This window comes from Hyla sarda, unplaced genomic scaffold (assembly GCF_029499605.1).
Source record: "Hyla sarda isolate aHylSar1 unplaced genomic scaffold, aHylSar1.hap1 scaffold_546, whole genome shotgun sequence".
NCBI classification, from domain to species: domain Eukaryota; kingdom Metazoa; phylum Chordata; class Amphibia; order Anura; family Hylidae; genus Hyla; species Hyla sarda.
In genome coordinates, this window is record NW_026610557.1 from 156,316 (window position 1) to 176,179 (window position 19,864).

The 19,864-nt window shown below is 45.1% G+C and overlaps 4 non-coding genes across 4 annotated transcripts; all 4 read left to right on the forward strand.

Annotated features, from left to right (window-relative positions):
• The first annotated feature begins 5,389 nt into the window (after positions 1-5,389).
• LOC130339587 (U2 spliceosomal RNA) lies at positions 5,390-5,575 on the forward strand. The gene has a single exon (XR_008879932.1). It is a non-coding gene; the product is annotated as a U2 spliceosomal RNA (small nuclear RNA).
• A 6,961-nt stretch (positions 5,576-12,536) lies between these two features.
• On the forward strand, positions 12,537-12,724 carry LOC130339597 (U2 spliceosomal RNA). The gene has a single exon (XR_008879938.1). It is a non-coding gene; the product is annotated as a U2 spliceosomal RNA (small nuclear RNA).
• Positions 12,725-14,802: 2,078 nt separating this feature from the next.
• On the forward strand, positions 14,803-14,993 carry LOC130339653 (U2 spliceosomal RNA). Its single transcript, XR_008879981.1, has one exon. It is a non-coding gene; the product is annotated as a U2 spliceosomal RNA (small nuclear RNA).
• Positions 14,994-17,064: 2,071 nt separating this feature from the next.
• On the forward strand, positions 17,065-17,255 carry LOC130339654 (U2 spliceosomal RNA). Its single transcript, XR_008879982.1, has one exon. It is a non-coding gene; the product is annotated as a U2 spliceosomal RNA (small nuclear RNA).
• Positions 17,256-19,864: the final 2,609 nt, after the last annotated feature.

Consider the following 19,864-nt stretch of genomic DNA (forward strand, 5'->3'; position numbering starts at 1 on the left):
ACGTTGAGCGTTACCTGTAGCTTCGGAAGCACCTAGGGTACCCCCGACCTCTGCCTTGGGTAAGGGTTCCGCTTTTATAGCGGGATTCCGAGCCCCTGCTGCTATTGGGGAAGGGGCTTAGTCCCTGGGTGTGGAAGATGCCGTTCTCCTGGGCTTTCCCCTCTGGGGAAATGTCGATGCGAAATACCATCCGCATAGAGGTGTCGGAGAGCCATCGTCAGTTGAAGAACCTCCGCTTCATTGCGGAGGTGATTCTTCTTGACTACTTCCGCCTCAATAGGGAGGACATCCTGTGTCTAAATGACCAGGAAAGCCGTGGCCTGTATACCGTCACCTTCACGGCCACGGCGTGTTGCGATAACATCTATGCAACCTTGTCTGGTGCGGACCAGAGGGACGATCGACTCGACGGTCTTTCGTTCCAGTTCCTCTATGGTGAGGAACATATACCGTTGGTGGTGGCTATGCACAGCCCTCATGTGACCACGGAGGATATAGCCACTTTTCTTCGGCGATACTGCGAAGAGGTGCGATTCGCAAACAAAATATTGAACTCCGTGCGGTTCTGGAACGGCAAGAGGAAGTTCTGGGTCAAGCTCCGTAAGGATCCCGGTGGTATTGGGGGTCTTTGCCATCCGCCCCCAAATTTTGCCATCGGGAGAGTTCGGGGCTTCCTGTTCTATCCTCAAATGCCTATGTATTGCCGAAATTGCTTGAGGTTTGGCCACACCCAGGAGACCTGCGGCGCGGAGCGTGTGATTCGCTGCAATAGGTGTGGCCAAGAAGGTCACATAGCCTCAAGATGTAGCCATACGATAAGGTGTAACCTCTGCGGAGAGGAAAATCATGATTTTAATTCCTGTCCCCATAAAGCAAAAACTACGATGGGTGGGTCAAGGCTGGGCCCACCCAAAGAGGGGACAGGACAAAAGACGTCCTTTTTTAAGATGCCCAAACCCCAGAAGGCAGGTACTGATGGGTCCAGGCCCAAGACCTCTGGTGCTCCATCGGGGGGCCCACCGGTGGTAGTGCTAGGGGGAGGCCATGGGGATTCCACGAAGCCCGGGCGGGTGATCGAGTTTACTGCCCGGGAAATTGAAAGACGTCGATCGACTTCCTACCTGGCTCAAGAGCCCGCCGAAACTTCTGAAGGGGGCTCACCTGTGGCGGGTGGCAGCCGACGGGCCTCGGTGGGGGCAGAGGTGGACCCAAAATTGCAGCATAAGCCAGGTACTGGCTTGGCCCAGGGTCGCCCTGCTCCGGACGAAGAGGCCCCGGTGAAAGCCCGCCGGAAGGGGAGCCAGGTGGCCAGGTCTGAGCCCGGTCCTGTTACTCCGCCTATACAGGACAGGGCCAAGAAGACAAGTGGCGCCAAACCAGGGTTTGCTGCCCCGCCAGCAGTGGACCCGGTGGGTAAAACTGGCCATCGTCGATCGATGGGGAAGTTGGAGCAACAGTCCTCAGCAACGCTTGCTGGGGAACAAGCGATGAAAACTTCCCAAGGTAGCGGCAAAGGTTCCGGAAAAGAGGCCTCACAGGCCCCTGTGCAGCAGTTCCAGTCGTCAAAAGATGAAAGAAGACGCAGATCCATCAGCCGGGGGCCAGAGATTACATCGAGTGAGAGCAACACAGAGGATATGGACAGCAGTATGACATTTAAAAGACAAAGAGAAGAAGAAGAGGAAGACATTCAAAGGAAAGCGGCGTGCCGTAGTTCGGACGAGAGCGAGCTCAGGGTCGGGGCATCATCGATCTCAAGCTCCGACCCTCAGAACATTAAGGAGCTGATGACCCCGCAGGCGGGGGATGACGGTACGCAGCTTATTATTGACTTTGATTCTCCAAGCACGGACTCTCCATAAACTATGCCTATCCCTGTAAAAATTGCCTCACTCAATGTGAGGTCCTTAAAGAGCCCTGATCGCAGGGCTGCTTTATTTTCTTATCTAGAGACATGTGACTTTGACCTTTGCCTGCTACAAGAATGTGGAATCCCTAGTAAAATGGACTATAAAGACTTAAAAGAAGACTGGAAGCTGGGCCCATCCATATGGTCCGGTGCAAATGACTGTCGTTCTGTGGGTGTTGGGCTGCTCTGCCGAGGCCAGTCCTTTTCTATTCATACAGTAACTGAGATTGTGCCTGGCAGAGCTCTTTTAATTCATCTATATTTTAATGGACTTTTAATTCGTGTTTTAAATGTGTATGCCCCTCCTGATAAACAGGAGCGGGCAGTACTATTTGAAATTTTACCACTGTTTTGTGTTGGGTCTTCCCCCCTGCTGGTGGGAGGTGATTTTAACTGCATACGTGATGGGGAACACCGGCAGGGTGGGGATATTAATCGTAAAGACCGCACTTCTTACCTGCTTAAAAATTTTATTGATGATTTTAACTTGAAAGATTGCTGGAAGGATCTCTTGCCGGAGGACCCGGGCGCCACATGGTCCAATGGAAGAGTGAGCTCCAGAATCGATTTTATTTTTTCCTCTAGAGCTTTTAAACCCCTGAAATGCACGCTCGAGCAGAATATCTTCTCTGATCATAAGCTCCTCTTGGTGGTCCTGGAGCTAGAGGGGGAGCAAAAAGCAAAAAGGGGCCTCTGGAGATTAAACACCACACTCCTAGAGGACCCTGAGATAAAAGAGGAGTTTGTGCGGACCTACCAGTGCTGGCAATCACAAAGAAAACCCCACGAGCCTATGCTGCACTGGTGGGAGGGCACCAAATCTAAAATCAGATTTTTTTTTATCAAAGCAGGTAAGAAGAAGGCAAAAATGGAAAAACAGTGGTTTTATGTTCTTAACATGCGTTTAAATGTACTTTTTAAATTGAAAGAAGCTGGTATGGATGTAGAAAATGATATTTTAAACCTTAAAACTGAAATAAAACATGCCATAGAAAAGAAAGGGAAACAAATCATTTTTAACTCACATGTGCAGCACCTGGAGGAGGGCGAGAAATGTTCCCGTTTCTTTTTTAAAAAAGTGATGAATAGGAGGGATATCATCCAAAACCTTGAGGGTGAATCCACTCCAAAAGGCATGTTAGATGCAGTTTTTAACTTCTACCAGCTTCTTTTTAATAAGAAAGATCTTAATCCATCCTTTTTAGAACATGTTCTTAATTCCCTTGATTTTAAGCTAGATGTTTTAGACCAGGAGGTTTTATCCCGTGATCTTAACTTAGATGAACTTTTATTTGTTTTTAAAAGTTTTTCTAGTGGGAAGGCCCCTGGGGAAGATGGTTTACCCATCGAATTTTATTTAGCTTTTTGGGATATTTTAAAGGATGATATGGTTTTATTGTATAAAGAAACTTTTATTGTTAATGAACTTCCCCCTTCCTGGAGGAGGGGGATTGTATCATTACTTTTTAAAAAGGGTGAAAAGGATATGCTAAAAAATTGGCGCCCCATCACACTTTTAAATGTCGATTATAAAGTTTTAGCCAAGTTATTAGCTGTCCGTTTTAAACCTTTTATTCATAAATTAATTCACCCAAATCAGGTTTGTGGGGTACCTGGAAGGTCTATAGCTGAATCCCTAAATATTTTAAGAGATGTTTTATGGTATTTTAAGGATAGAAATCAAACTGTAGCAATTTTATCCTTAGACTTTGAAAAAGCCTTTGATAGGGTCTCCCATGAATACCTGTTTTTAGTTCTTAAAAAGATGGCAGTGCCTGAAACGATTTTAAGCCGAATCATGCTTTTATACCGATCCTGTTTTAGTCAAGTCTCTGTTAATGGCTTTTTAACCAGCGGTGTTCCTCTTTTATCAGGTGTCAAACAGGGCTGCCCCCTGTCCCCACTCCTTTTTATTTGCGCAATCGAACCACTGATGGCCCTCCTCAGAAAAGACCGGGTAGTAAGAGGCGTACCGATACCTGGTGGAGGAGGGACCCATCTAAAGGTGTTGGGGTACATGGATGATGTCACCATACTGTGCCCGGACTCTCCATCCATGAGGGGGGCATTGAGGAACACCAGCTATTTCTGCGAGGTCTCTGGTTTTAAGCTAAACACAGATAAATGTGACTGTTTTTATATTGGCTCCTGGGATTCATCCATCACCCCAGGAGTCACAATGCAACAGGATCAAATTAAAGTTTTAGGTATTGTTTTTAACCAGGTCAATGATGGGAGCCCTAACTGGGATTCAGCTATAGCTAAGATGGAGAAGAAGATTTTAATGTGGAATCTTAGAAACCTTACCATGGAGGGGAAGATTTTAATAATAAAGATGGTTTTACTCCCTATTATGCTATACATTGCCATGGTATTTCCTCCATCTATTTTATACATTAAAAAAGTAACTAGAATTGTTTTTACTTTTTTATGGGGTTCAAAAATGGAGAAATTAAAGCGTGATTTTATGTACAAAAGTAAAGATAATGGCGGGAAAGATGTTCCTAACCTTTTTACTTTCTTTTACATAAAGTATTTCTGTTTCTGTTTTAAAATTATTAAATCCGATGGCATTTTTAGCTGCTTTTTAAGGTACGCTGCGGGCATGGTTTTTAAAAGATGGTTGCGCATCCCTCTGAACGCTCCGGTGCTTCTGTGTCCCCCAAAACATTATGTGGTGTTGGAAAAGACAGTCAGGCTCCTAGGTCTCCAAGATTTGGAGCCTGACATACTGGGGGACCAGAGAAAGGTATCAAAGGTCCTCAGGCGGAGTGAGGTTACCCTGGCAGTGTCCAATTTCACACAGGCAAGATCCAAAAAGGTATGGCGGAACGTGTACGGGAAGTTTCTGGCGAATGTACACAGGGATCTTGCCTGGGCAATCGTCCACCAGTGCCTCCCTACTCGTGAGTTCCAGCACAGGCGAGGACTGGTGGCGAGAGCCAAGTGCCCGAGAGATGGCTGCGGAGTGGACGAAACGGTGCTGCACATATTTTGGAACTGCCCTTTTGCACGGGAGCTTTGGAGGAAGGTAGGCCCACTTTTGAAGTGGGCCTGCGGCCTAAAAGATTTTAATCATGAATGTGTCTTTTACGGTCTTTTTAACTGCCCCAATTTTAAACAGCAGATGATCTGCTGGATGATTATTAATTGTTTTAAAAATGCCATCTGGAAAGTTAGGAACATCTTACTTTTTAAACATGATTTTATTGATGTTAAAAACTGTATAAAGCTGGCCCTGAGTGAGATGTACATCTATTACCTAAGAGACAAGAAACAGTTGGGGGCCAGCGAGGCAGCATCCATGTGGTGTCTGCCTCTATGGAACGAAATAACAATATAATCAGTTTTTATGACATTTGTATAATGTTTTATCCTGCCATTTTTATTTTTTCTCCTTTTATAACTGGTTTTATTATTTGTATTTTAAAACTTTTGTGAACCTTTTATTATTTTGCATTTTAAATTCTGTATGGTTTCTTATTTATTCAATAAAATTTTGTTGAAACCTTATCTGTTCTTATCAGTTTAATATCTGATACGTCCCCTATCTGGGGACCATATATTAAATGGATTTTTGAGAACGGGGGCCGATTTCGAAGCTTGCTTCCGTCGCCCTATGCATTGACCCGATATGGCAGTATCTTCGGGTACAGTGCACCACCCCCTTACAGGGTTAAAAAGAAAGATTCCTACTTTCATTGCTACCTGCTTGCTGGCTAGCCAGCTAGCCAGCCCTGTGGGCCTTGCTGCTGCTGCAGCCAAAAAACAAAAGGTGGTGCTGCTGCTGCTTCTGCTGCTTCTGCTTCTGCTTGTGTCTGGCCCCTGTTGGAGCGTCCAGGCACAGGACTTCTGCTGCTGCTGACTAAATGGCCTCCTTAATTGGATCATTTGAGTAGCCAGCACACCTGTGCAGGTAGGGCATGACATGATAGGCAGCTGCCTTGATAGCGGGTGGGTGCTGAATGTTCCTAATTGACAAAATAAGATTAATGCTTATGAAGAAATATAAAATCTCATCCCTTCCCCAATATCGCGCCACACCCCTACCCCTTAATTCCCTGGTTGAACGTGATGGACATATGTCTTTTTTCAACCGTACTAACTATGTAACTATGTAACATAACATGGGGGGGGGGGGGGGGGGTCTCCTGGCTGTTCACACAGGTGTGTCATTGCTGTACATTGATCATGCATTGCTTCTGTGGTATTGCAAAGGCAAAGACAAATGCTTCCAGCCATCCATTGCACTAATGGATTGGTCATCAGCTGGCTGTCTATGTCCCGCATCAATATAGACCAAAGTACAGAGGGTTAGGCTATGCTATTGTGCACCTACCTGATGCATCAGAAGGTGCGAGGCCCTTGCTAAATTCTGTGCACAGACTTTGAGATCTATGCTTTAGACTGTATCTAAACCTGCTCCAACATGGACTGACATTCTGGCCTACTTTCAGCCGATGCGACTTGTCTGTCGCTGAACAGTCGCTTTTTATGTATTCAGCACCTATGTATAATGTTGTAAAAATGCTCTAGAAGCTAAAGTCGCAGAAATGTCACACATATTTGGCCTGCAACTTTCTGTGCGACAAATTCAGACAGGAAAAATCAGTATAAATCCTTAGAAAATTATCCCCCAGTGTCTCCATCTGCTGGCGGTATTGAATAAGCATTGCTGCACTGATGGGGTATGCATTAGACGAAAAAAAAGAAGAAAAAGAAGAATAATACGCCCAGAAAAGAGGCGAAAAGGAGAAAAACGTAAAAAAACGTGAAAAAAAAGTAAGAGGAAGAGAAGGGAAAAAAAGGTGGAAATGGGTTTAAAAGTGATTTCGGCGGAGAAATATATATATATATATATATATATATATATATATATATGCGCACACACACACATAGATATAAACGTATTCTCCGTTGAGATATTGCAGCCGCTGCTGTGTCCAGGCCCAGGAGCCTTAGCACTGTGCTGTGATGTCACTCAATACCACTGACATCACTAGGTGTAAACAACATCTCTCCTTTGCTGTGTATGTGACTATGGAGCTGTTTGGTGATGTCGTCTATTACGGCCTTCATAGAAGCAACAGGAGATTGTTGCATCCATCTTGAACCCTCAGAACTACAGTGCTATGATGTCACTCACTTCCACAGGCCTTGCAGAGTGTAAACAACAACAACCCAGCTTTGTTGTGTATGTAACCAAAGGGATTTGTGATGTCACCTAGAACCTTCACAGCAGCGACAGCTTTATGAGGAGCATCAGCACTGCTCTGCCTGAGCAGAACCATCACCGCCATAGGTTGTCAAATAACCCGGATTTAACCCACACAGGTAAGTCCAATGGGGTGCAGGCATGTCCTCTATGCTTACAGCTTCCCGTGGGTGTTGGTTTGATACCGTTTGGGGACAGCCAAGGAGGCATCTGCAGGCAACAAAGGTAGGTGTGTGCTTGTGTGTGTGTTTCCTATGCAGATCCTAAGCCCAGTGTCACATGCAAGTAGGAGGAGTAAGAAGGGTTCCTGGCAAATCCGGGTTATGGATTGCATTTAAAAAGGCCCCGTGGGAGTGCAATGGGCCCCTGTCTTGCTGCTTAGCAATAATGGTATGGGTTTAGGTTCTGCTGTGTGTACTGGTGGTTGACTGCCCCCCAGCCCAGAGTGTGCATGGAAAATTGTCTGGCAGCCTCCCTGACAGCAAGCAGTGATAGTGCCCATGAAGGGGACCTTGTTGGGCCCGCCCCTTTCACGGTTATCGCTTCTCGGCCTTTTGGCTAAGATCGGGGTTTATTGCCTCGGTCGGCGCTGAGGGTGCGAGTGAACTGCGCCGCGACTAGCTGCGTAGGTGATCAAGACTGTGGTACTCGTTACCGACAGATTTGGAAAGATGGCTGGATCCAACATGTCTGCAGTGGAGAAGACCGTACGCATCAAGGTGCTAACCACGGATCGTCTAAGAAACAGCATTGAATACATCGGCCATACCATTGTGGAGCGACTGGCAGGATTTTCCTTGAGCGACCTCTTTTGTGTCCAGGAGAACAAGCGCCAAGGTATTTATGACGTGTCCTTCTTATATGATGCTGACTGCCAGAACTTTTATGAGTGCTTAAAACGGAACAGTGGAAGTGAGGTTTTGCGGGATGTGTCCTTTTATCCCCTTTTTGAAATGGGGACAAAGACTTTGTTTATCCACATGTACAATCCGTTTGTTGATGTCTCTATGATTAAGAACTTCTTGAGCATCTATTGTGAGTCTATTGCTGGTGGTACTAAGCAGACAAGCAGCATTGGTGTATTTAATGGCACGTATAAGTTCTTTGTGAAGTTGCGGCTTGATGGAGATTGCATTGGAGGCGTTAAGCACCCTCCGGCGAACTTTACCATTGCTGGTTTCAGAGGTTATCTCTATTACTACGGACAGCCATCTTTCTGTAGAAATTGTCTATTGTTTGGACATGTGAAGGAGGCCTGCCCTGGCAGTAAGAAATGCAGGAACTGTAAGCAACCGGGGCATGAGGCGGGTGCATGTCCACACCCGAGGACCTGTGACCTATGTGGGGAAGCTGGCCATGTGTACAAGAACTGTCCAGTGTTGAAGAGGAGGGAGGAGGAGAGGAGAATGGAAGAGGAAATGGTGGAGAGGAGGAGGGCAGCTGCAGCTGCGGCTGCAGTGGTTCCTGCAAGAGAGAGCGTTATTATTGGAGAGGTACAGAGTCCTGTGGTGGTAGAGGAGCAAGTGAAGGTGGTGGAGGAGCAAGTGGTGGTGGAGGAGGAGCAAATGGCGGTGCAAGTGGAAGAAGGGGAGATTGAGGATGCTCCCAGTCCCCCGGCTGAGGAGTCGCCGCAAATTGAAGAGTGGTCTTCTTCTGAGGGTGAAGACCGTGAGGAGAGACATAGAGAGAGAGAGGATGACTTTGTTCTTTTTCGTCCCCCCAAGAAGACGGCCAGGAAGCTTTCTGGTGGACAGATGGAGTCGACGCTGGTGGCTACGGACAATCGGTATCAACCGCTATCTGAGAGCGACATGGATGCGTGCTCTGCGGGAGAAGCTTCTCCCACACCGCTGAGGAAAGCTACCTAAATAACTTTCTTCTTTTCTGTCAAATTCTTCCTTAGGGTTGTTAAGATGGTGGTATGTCTTTTTTAGTCGGTTCTATAAACGTTAGAGTCTTTAGAAGTAAAGTCAGAAGGACAGTAATTTTGGAGGACTTGGCAGGGAAAAAAGCGGATATTATTTGTTTGCAGGAATGTGGGCTAAATGATATTCCGGGGAAGGGAGAATGGGCTTATGGTCCTGCTGTTTGGTCGGTGTCTGGGCATAATAGGAATGATGGGGTAGGGGTGCTTTTTAAGAGCTTTAAGTTTGAAGTTTGTAGTTATGTGGTAATAGAGGAGGGGAGGTGTATCATGGTGGAGGTTAAGGTGCAGGGGGTTAAATTTAGGTTGATAAATGTGTATGCGCCGGTAAGGAGGGAGGAGCGGGTGGGGTTGTTGGAGGTAATTAAGAGGTTTCTGCCGGGTAAAATACCTTTGGTGTGGGTGGGGGATTTCAACTGTGAAATTGAGGGGAATGTGGATGTATCTGGGAATATTCTTAAAAGTATGGTGTGTGACTTTAAGTTAAAGGATGTGGCTGAAGCGTGTGGAGTGTGTCCTTTGTTAGATACATATTATTCTGATAGTGGAAGTCATAGTTCCAGACTTGATATGTGTTTTGTGTCTAAGGGTGTGTTATGTAAGAATTATATGCAAGAAAAAGTAGGATATTCAGATCATGAGTATGTGTGTTGTGAGTTAGTATTGGATGCAGATTGTGTGAGTGGGAGGGGTGTATGGAAATTAAATGTTAAATTGTTGGAAGTGGAAGGAGTGTATGATAGATATGTTAATAAGTATAGGGGTTGGTGTAAGAAAAAGAATGATTTTCCTGATATATTGTGTTGGTGGGAATGGGTTAAGGGTCAAACAAAAGTTTTCTTTAAAAGAGAGGGATATAAGCGGAATGCTGGGAGGAAGAAGAAGTATGAATGGTTGAATAAAAGATTGGTGTTTCTCAATAAGTTAAAGAAGTATGGCTGGAGTGTGGGTGAGCAGATTGAGGTTGTGAAGAGTGATCTAAAAAATTGGTTGAATGAGAAAGGTAAAGAGTTGATGTATCAAGCAAAACTTGATAAGTTAGAGAAAGATGAGAAATGTTCGAGATATTTCTTTAAAAAAGTTATTGGGAAGAGAGAGGATATGGTAAGAGTGTATGATGATGATGGCTGTCTGGTTAAAGGTAAAGCTGTGTTGGGAGTGGTTAAAAATTTTTATGAAGAGTTGTATGCAGTAAAAGATTGTGAAGAGGACTTGCAGGATGAAGTGTTGAGAGTGCTTGATAAGAGGGTGGATGGTAGTGAATATGGGACTCTGATGAGAGAGATTGGAGAGGAGGAAGTGAAGAGGACTGTGGATAGTATGTCAAGAAATAAAACGCCTGGAGAGGATGGGTTGCCTGTTGAATTTTATGCTTGGATTTGGGATGTTGTGAAGGATGATTTGGTGGAAGTGTATAGGTATATGTGGAGGAAGGAGAGAATGGTGGAAAGTATGAAGAGTGGAGTGGTTGTGTTGATTTATAAGAAAGGTGATGTGAATGATGTGAGGAATTGGAGGCCGATAACTTTGTTGAATGTAGATTATAAGGTGTTTGCTAAAATAATTACAAATAGGATGAGAGATGTGGTTGAGCAGGTGATTGGAGAAGAACAAGTGTGTGGAGTGCCTGGGAGAAGAATAAATGAAAATTTGTGTTTGTTGAGAGATTTGTTATGGGATAGTATGAGTAGGAAACAGGAGGTTAGAGTGATGTCGATAGATTTTGAAAAGGCGTTTGATCGTCTGTCACATAGGTTTTTGTTTAGAGTATTAGTGAGAATGGGATTCCCGGGTGATTTTGTAAATGTTGTAAGGATGCTGTATGATGGAGTATATAGTAAGGTTTTGATAAATGGTTGGATGTCTGAGAAGGTGAAAGTATGTTCTGGTGTAAGGCAGGGTTGTCCGTTGTCCCCTATGGCTTTTATATGTGCTATGGAGCCATTATTAGAGATGTTGCGGCGGGATAAGTGTGTTAGAGGGTTAAAAATTCCAGGGAGTGGTGGGAGAGAAGTCAAAGTTTTGGCCTACATGGATGATGTGTGTATTTTGGGAGAGTCTGTGGCTGTTATGAGAAGGGCAAAGTTACTAGTTGGATTGTTTTGTGGAGCGTCTGGGTTTAAGGTGAATTGGGACAAAAGTGAGTATAAATGTTTTGGTAGTATGCAAGGAAGTGAGGATGTGGGTATGAAGAATATTGAAGGTGGTATTCAGGTTTTAGGTGTTAAAATGGATGAAAGATTGGATGGGAGAGAAAGTTGGGATGATGTAGAGAAGAGAGTGTCCAAAAGATTGAGTCTTTGGAGGTTGAGAGATTTGTCTATGGTTGGGAAAGTGCTGGTTGTGAAAAGTGTAATATTGCCTATTTTATTGTATGTGGCAATAGTGTTTCCGCCAAGTTATATGGTTTTAAGGAAGTTAAAAAGAATTTTGTTTGTGTTTTTTTGGGGTACAAAAGTGGAAAGAGTGAGGAGAGAAGTTGTGATGAAGGATGGTAGTAAGGGTGGAATGGGATTTCCAAATCTAGATGTGTATTTGGGGGTGAATGTGGTGTTTGCGGTTAGAAGGATGATGAGAGGAGAAAAGAATTTTGCATGTATGTTGAGATATTTAGGTGGGCGTGTGTTATGCAAATTAGGTTGGCTGGAGAGAGATCTGAGAGTGCCTTATGCGTTTGTGTGCCCGAGTTGGTATTTGTATGTGGAAAAGTTTTTGGAGAGTTACAGGTTGATTGGTGTGAGAAAGGAGTTGTTTGAAAGTAAGAAGAATGTGTTTGGGTATGTCGCCGCAAGTGAGGTGGAGTGTCCGATTAATATGGTAAGAGGCCAGGATGTGTCTAAGGTGTGGAAGAGTTTAATGACAGATGGAATATCAAATAGACAGAGAGAGATAGGATGGCAGTGTTTGCATGGAGCCTTACCAGTAAGAGAGTTCCAAAGGAATAGAGGTATTGGAAGGAGTGAAATATGTCCGAGGGAAGATTGTAGTGGGGTTGAAAGTGTGATGCATGTGATTTGGAATTGTGACATGGCTCAGAATGTATGGAGAGGGATAGGTCCGTTGTGTAAGGAGTTGACTGGGATAAATAGGTTGTCATATGAGGTTGTGATGTTTGGTCTTAGTATGATTGGAAGAAAGAATGAAAGAGTGTTGTTTGTGTTGTTGGCGATTGTGAAGGAAGTCTTGTGGGATGTTAGAAATTTATATGTGTTTAAGAGAAAAGATGTGACTGTGGAAGGAAGTTTAAGAATGATTCTGGATAGGTTGTACACCGTTTATTTACATGATAAAAAGAAATTAGGTGAAATAGATGCAGAGGGGATATGGAAATTTTTGAAGTGGAGACATGTTGTAAGGGTGTAATGGTGATGGTATTTGAATTTGTTTTGAATTTGCTTTGAACAAATAAAGAATGACCTAATGATGAGTTAGACTTCACCATGAGTCAAAAATGACGCGTTATCTAAGTGGTGTTTAGTCTAAACCTGAAGGTTTATAAAAAAAAAAAAAAAAAAAAAAAAAATCTGTTCTTATCAGTTTAATATCTGATACGTCCCCTATCTGGGGACCATATATTAAATGGATTTTTGAGAACGGGGGCCGATTTCGAAGCTTGCTTCCGTCGCCCTATGCATTGACCCGATATGGCAGTATCTTCGGGTACAGTGCACCACCCCCTTACAGGGTTAAAAAGAAAGATTCCTACTTTCATTGCTACCTGCTTGCTGGCTAGCCAGCTAGCCAGCCCTGTGGGCCTTGCTGCTGCTGCAGCCAAAAAACAAAAGGTGGTGCTGCTGCTGCTTCTGCTGCTTCTGCTTCTGCTTGTGTCTGGCCCCTGTTGGAGCGTCCAGGCACAGGACTTCTGCTGCTGCTGACTAAATGGCCTCCTTAATTGGATCATTTGAGTAGCCAGCACACCTGTGCAGGTAGGGCATGACATGATAGGCAGCTGCCTTGATAGCGGGTGGGTGCTGAATGTTCCTAATTGACAAAATAAGATTAATGCTTATGAAGAAATATAAAATCTCATCCCTTCCCCAATATCGCGCCACACCCCTACCCCTTAATTCCCTGGTTGAACGTGATGGACATATGTCTTTTTTCGACCGTACTAACTATGTAACTATGTAACATAACATGGGGGGGGGTCTCCTGGCTGTTCACACAGGTGTGTCATTGCTGTACATTGACCATGCATTGCTTCTGTGGTATTGCAAAGGCAAAGACAAATGCTTCCAGCCATCCATTGCACTAATGGATTGGTCATCAGCTGGCTGTCTATGTCCCGCATCAATATAGACCAAAGTACAGAGGGTTAGGCTATGCTATTGTGCACCTACCTGATGCATCAGAAGGTGCGAGGCCCTTGCTAAATTCTGTGCACAGACTTTGAGATCTATGCTTTAGACTGTATCTAAACCTGCTCCAACATGGACTGACATTCTGGCCTACTTTCAGCCGATGCGACTTGTCTGTCGCTGAACAGTCGCTTTTTATGTATTCAGCACCTATGTATAATGTTGTAAAAATGCTCTAGAAGCTAAAGTCGCAGAAATGTCACACATATTTGGCCTGCAACTTTCTGTGCGACAAATTCAGACAGGAAAAATCAGTATAAATCCTTAGAAAATTATCCCCCAGTGTCTCCATCTGCTGGCGGTATTGAATAAGCATTGCTGCACTGATGGGGTATGCATTAGACGAAAAAAAAGAAGAAAAAGAAGAATAATACGCCCAGAAAAGAGGCGAAAAGGAGAAAAACGTAAAAAAACGTGAAAAAAAAGTAAGAGGAAGAGAAGGGAAAAAAAGGTGGAAATGGGTTTAAAAGTGATTTCGGCGGAGAAATATATATATATATATATATATATATATATATATATATGCGCACACACACACATAGATATAAACGTATTCTCCGTTGAGATATTGCAGCCGCTGCTGTGTCCAGGCCCAGGAGCCTTAGCACTGTGCTGTGATGTCACTCAATACCACTGACATCACTAGGTGTAAACAACATCTCTCCTTTGCTGTGTATGTGACTATGGAGCTGTTTGGTGATGTCGTCTATTACGGCCTTCATAGAAGCAACAGGAGATTGTTGCATCCATCTTGAACCCTCAGAACTACAGTGCTATGATGTCACTCACTTCCACAGGCCTTGCAGAGTGTAAACAACAACAACCCAGCTTTGTTGTGTATGTAACCAAAGGGATTTGTGATGTCACCTAGAACCTTCACAGCAGCGACAGCTTTATGAGGAGCATCAGCACTGCTCTGCCTGAGCAGAACCATCACCGCCATAGGTTGTCAAATAACCCGGATTTAACCCACACAGGTAAGTCCAATGGGGTGCAGGCATGTCCTCTATGCTTACAGCTTCCCGTGGGTGTTGGTTTGATACCGTTTGGGGACAGCCAAGGAGGCATCTGCAGGCAACAAAGGTAGGTGTGTGCTTGTGTGTGTGTTTCCTATGCAGATCCTAAGCCCAGTGTCACATGCAAGTAGGAGGAGTAAGAAGGGTTCCTGGCAAATCCGGGTTATGGATTGCATTTAAAAAGGCCCCGTGGGAGTGCAATGGGCCCCTGTCTTGCTGCTTAGCAATAATGGTATGGGTTTAGGTTCTGCTGTGTGTACTGGTGGTTGACTGCCCCCCAGCCCAGAGTGTGCATGGAAAATTGTCTGGCAGCCTCCCTGACAGCAAGCAGTGATAGTGCCCATGAAGGGGACCTTGTTGGGCCCGCCCCTTTCACGGTTATCGCTTCTCGGCCTTTTGGCTAAGATCAAGTGTAGTATCTGTTCTTATCAGTTTAATATCTGATACGTCCCCTATCTGGGGACCATATATTAAATGGATTTTTGAGAACGGGGGCCGATTTCGAAGCTTGCTTCCGTCGCCCTATGCATTGACCCGATATGGCAGTATCTTCGGGTACAGTGCACCACCCCCTTACAGGGTTAAAAAGAAAGATTCCTACTTTCATTGCTACCTGCTTGCTGGCTAGCCAGCTAGCCAGCCCTGTGGGCCTTGCTGCTGCTGCAGCCAAAAAACAAAAGGTGGTGCTGCTGCTGCTTCTGCTGCTTCTGCTTCTGCTTGTGTCTGGCCCCTGTTGGAGCGTCCAGGCACAGGACTTCTGCTGCTGCTGACTAAATGGCCTCCTTAATTGGATCATTTGAGTAGCCAGCACACCTGTGCAGGTAGGGCATGACATGATAGGCAGCTGCCTTGATAGCGGGTGGGTGCTGAATGTTCCTAATTGACAAAATAAGATTAATGCTTATGAAGAAATATAAAATCTCATCCCTTCCCCAATATCGCGCCACACCCCTACCCCTTAATTCCCTGGTTGAACGTGATGGACATATGTCTTTTTTCGACCGTACTAACTATGTAACTATGTAACATAACATGGGGGGGGGGTCTCCTGGCTGTTCACACAGGTGTGTCATTGCTGTACATTGACCATGCATTGCTTCTGTGGTATTGCAAAGGCAAAGACAAATGCTTCCAGCCATCCATTGCACTAATGGATTGGTCATCAGCTGGCTGTCTATGTCCCGCATCAATATAGACCAAAGTACAGAGGGTTAGGCTATGCTATTGTGCACCTACCTGATGCATCAGAAGGTGCGAGGCCCTTGCTAAATTCTGTGCACAGACTTTGAGATCTATGCTTTAGACTGTATCTAAACCTGCTCCAACATGGACTGACATTCTGGCCTACTTTCAGCCGATGCGACTTGTCTGTCGCTGAACAGTCGCTTTTTATGTATTCAGCACCTATGTATAATGTTGTAAAAATGCTCTAGAAGCTAAAGTCGCAGAAATGTCACACATATTTGGCCTGCAACTTTCTGTGCGACAAATTCAGACAGGAAAAATCAGTATAAATCCTTAGAAAATTATCCCCCAGTGTCTCCATCTGCTGGCGGTATTGAATAAGCATTGCTGCACTGATGGGGTATGCATTAGACGAAAAAAAAGAAGAAAAAGAAGAATAATACGCCCAGAAAAGAGGCGAAAAGGAGAAAAACGTAAAAAAACGTGAAAAAAAAGTAAGAGGAAGAGAAGGGAAAAAAAGGTGGAAATGGGTTTAAAAGTGATTTCGGCGGAGAAATATATATATATATATATATATATATATATGCGCACACACACACATAGATATAAACGTATTCTCCGTTGAGATATTGCAGCCGCTGCTGTGTCCAGGCCCAGGAGCCTTAGCACTGTGCTGTGATGTCACTCAATACCACTGACATCACTAGGTGTAAACAACATCTCTCCTTTGCTGTGTATGTGACTATGGAGCTGTTTGGTGATGTCGTCTATTACGGCCTTCATAGAAGCAACAGGAGATTGTTGCATCCATCTTGAACCCTCAGAACTACAGTGCTATGATGTCACTCACTTCCACAGGCCTTGCAGAGTGTAAACAACAACAACCCAGCTTTGTTGTGTATGTAACCAAAGGGATTTGTGATGTCACCTAGAACCTTCACAGCAGCGACAGCTTTATGAGGAGCATCAGCACTGCTCTGCCTGAGCAGAACCATCACCGCCATAGGTTGTCAAATAACCCGGATTTAACCCACACAGGTAAGTCCAATGGGGTGCAGGCATGTCCTCTATGCTTACAGCTTCCCGTGGGTGTTGGTTTGATACCGTTTGGGGACAGCCAAGGAGGCATCTGCAGGCAACAAAGGTAGGTGTGTGCTTGTGTGTGTGTTTCCTATGCAGATCCTAAGCCCAGTGTCACATGCAAGTAGGAGGAGTAAGAAGGGTTCCTGGCAAATCCGGGTTATGGATTGCATTTAAAAAGGCCCCGTGGGAGTGCAATGGGCCCCTGTCTTGCTGCTTAGCAATAATGGTATGGGTTTAGGTTCTGCTGTGTGTACTGGTGGTTGACTGCCCCCCAGCCCAGAGTGTGCATGGAAAATTGTCTGGCAGCCTCCCTGACAGCAAGCAGTGATAGTGCCCATGAAGGGGACCTTGTTGGGCCCGCCCCTTTCACGGTTATCGCTTCTCGGCCTTTTGGCTAAGATCAAGTGTAGTATCTGTTCTTATCAGTTTAATATCTGATACGTCCCCTATCTGGGGACCATATATTAAATGGATTTTTGAGAACGGGGGCCGATTTCGAAGCTTGCTTCCGTCGCCCTATGCATTGACCCGATATGGCAGTATCTTCGGGTACAGTGCACCACCCCCTTACAGGGTTAAAAAGAAAGATTCCTACTTTCATTGCTACCTGCTTGCTGGCTAGCCAGCTAGCCAGCCCTGTGGGCCTTGCTGCTGCTGCAGCCAAAAAACAAAAGGTGGTGCTGCTGCTGCTTCTGCTGCTTCTGCTTCTGCTTGTGTCTGGCCCCTGTTGGAGCGTCCAGGCACAGGACTTCTGCTGCTGCTGACTAAATGGCCTCCTTAATTGGATCATTTGAGTAGCCAGCACACCTGTGCAGGTAGGGCATGACATGATAGGCAGCTGCCTTGATAGCGGGTGGGTGCTGAATGTTCCTAATTGACAAAATAAGATTAATGCTTATGAAGAAATATAAAATCTCATCCCTTCCCCAATATCGCGCCACACCCCTACCCCTTAATTCCCTGGTTGAACGTGATGGACATATGTCTTTTTTCGACCGTACTAACTATGTAACTATGTAACATAACATGGGGGGGGGGGGGGGGGGGGTCTCCTGGCTGTTCACACAGGTGTGTCATTGCTGTACATTGACCATGCATTGCTTCTGTGGTATTGCAAAGGCAAAGACAAATGCTTCCAGCCATCCATTGCACTAATGGATTGGTCATCAGCTGGCTGTCTATGTCCCGCATCAATATAGACCAAAGTACAGAGGGTTAGGCTATGCTATTGTGCACCTACCTGATGCATCAGAAGGTGCGAGGCCCTTGCTAAATTCTGTGCACAGACTTTGAGATCTATGCTTTAGACTGTATCTAAACCTGCTCCAACATGGACTGACATTCTGGCCTACTTTCAGCCGATGCGACTTGTCTGTCGCTGAACAGTCGCTTTTTATGTATTCAGCACCTATGTATAATGTTGTAAAAATGCTCTAGAAGCTAAAGTCGCAGAAATGTCACACATATTTGGCCTGCAACTTTCTGTGCGACAAATTCAGACAGGAAAAATCAGTATAAATCCTTAGAAAATTATCCCCCAGTGTCTCCATCTGCTGGCGGTATTGAATAAGCATTGCTGCACTGATGGGGTATGCATTAGACGAAAAAAAAGAAGAAAAAGAAGAATAATACGCCCAGAAAAGAGGCGAAAAGGAGAAAAACGTAAAAAAACGTGAAAAAAAAGTAAGAGGAAGAGAAGGGAAAAAAAGGTGGAAATGGGTTTAAAAGTGATTTCGGCGGAGAAATATATATATATATATATATATATGCGCACACACACACATAGATATAAACGTATTCTCCGTTGAGATATTGCAGCCGCTGCTGTGTCCAGGCCCAGGAGCCTTAGCACTGTGCTGTGATGTCACTCAATACCACTGACATCACTAGGTGTAAACAACATCTCTCCTTTGCTGTGTATGTGACTATGGAGCTGTTTGGTGATGTCGTCTATTACGGCCTTCATAGAAGCAACAGGAGATTGTTGCATCCATCTTGAACCCTCAGAACTACAGTGCTATGATGTCACTCACTTCCACAGGCCTTGCAGAGTGTAAACAACAACAACCCAGCTTTGTTGTGTATGTAACCAAAGGGATTTGTGATGTCACCTAGAACCTTCACAGCAGCGACAGCTTTATGAGGAGCATCAGCACTGCTCTGCCTGAGCAGAACCATCACCGCCATAGGTTGTCAAATAACCCGGATTTAACCCACACAGGTAAGTCCAATGGGGTGCAGGCATGTCCTCTATGCTTACAGCTTCCCGTGGGTGTTGGTTTGATACCGTTTGGGGACAGCCAAGGAGGCATCTGCAGGCAACAAAGGTAGGTGTGTGCTTGTGTGTGTGTTTCCTATGCAGATCCTAAGCCCAGTGTCACATGCAAGTAGGAGGAGTAAGAAGGGTTCCTGGCAAATCCGGGTTATGGATTGCATTTAAAAAGGCCCCGTGGGAGTGCAATGGGCCCCTGTCTTGCTGCTTAGCAATAATGGTATGGGTTTAGGTTCTGCTGTGTGTACTGGTGGTTGACTGCCCCCCAGCCCAGAGTGTGCATGGAAAATTGTCTGGCAGCCTCCCTGACAGCAAGCAGTGATAGTGCCCATGAAGGGGACCTTGTTGGGCCCGCCCCTTTCACGGTTATCGCTTCTCGGCCTTTTGGCTCAGATCAAGTGTAAACTTGGTCTGGGTCAGGGGTGCGTGTTTCTCTGCTTGCAGAGGGTTTTTTTCAGGAGGCGATACTGTGGTCTCAGACCGACAGAGAAGATGGCAGCTGGATTCGTTAAGAACACTATTCGGGTGAAGGTGGAGGTTTCTGATGTGGAGAAGAATAAGATCACGTTTGTGGGGCGTCGTTTGGTGGAGGACATGGCCGGGATACCGATGAAGGACGTCTTTTGCTTACAGGAAAGTAAGCGGCAAGGTATATATGATGTGAGTTTCTACACTATTAATGGGTGCCTGTCCTTTTACCAGAGCCTGCGTGAGAATGTGGAAAATACCATTATGAAGAATGTGTCATTTGAGCCTTTGTTTGAGTTGGAGGAGAAACCCCTTTTAGTCCGTGTATACAACCCGTTTATGGATGTGAAGTTGGTGGAAAATTTTTTGAAGCAGTACTGTGAGACTGTCAGAGGAGGGATTGCACAGAAGAGCATATTGGGAGTGTTTAATGC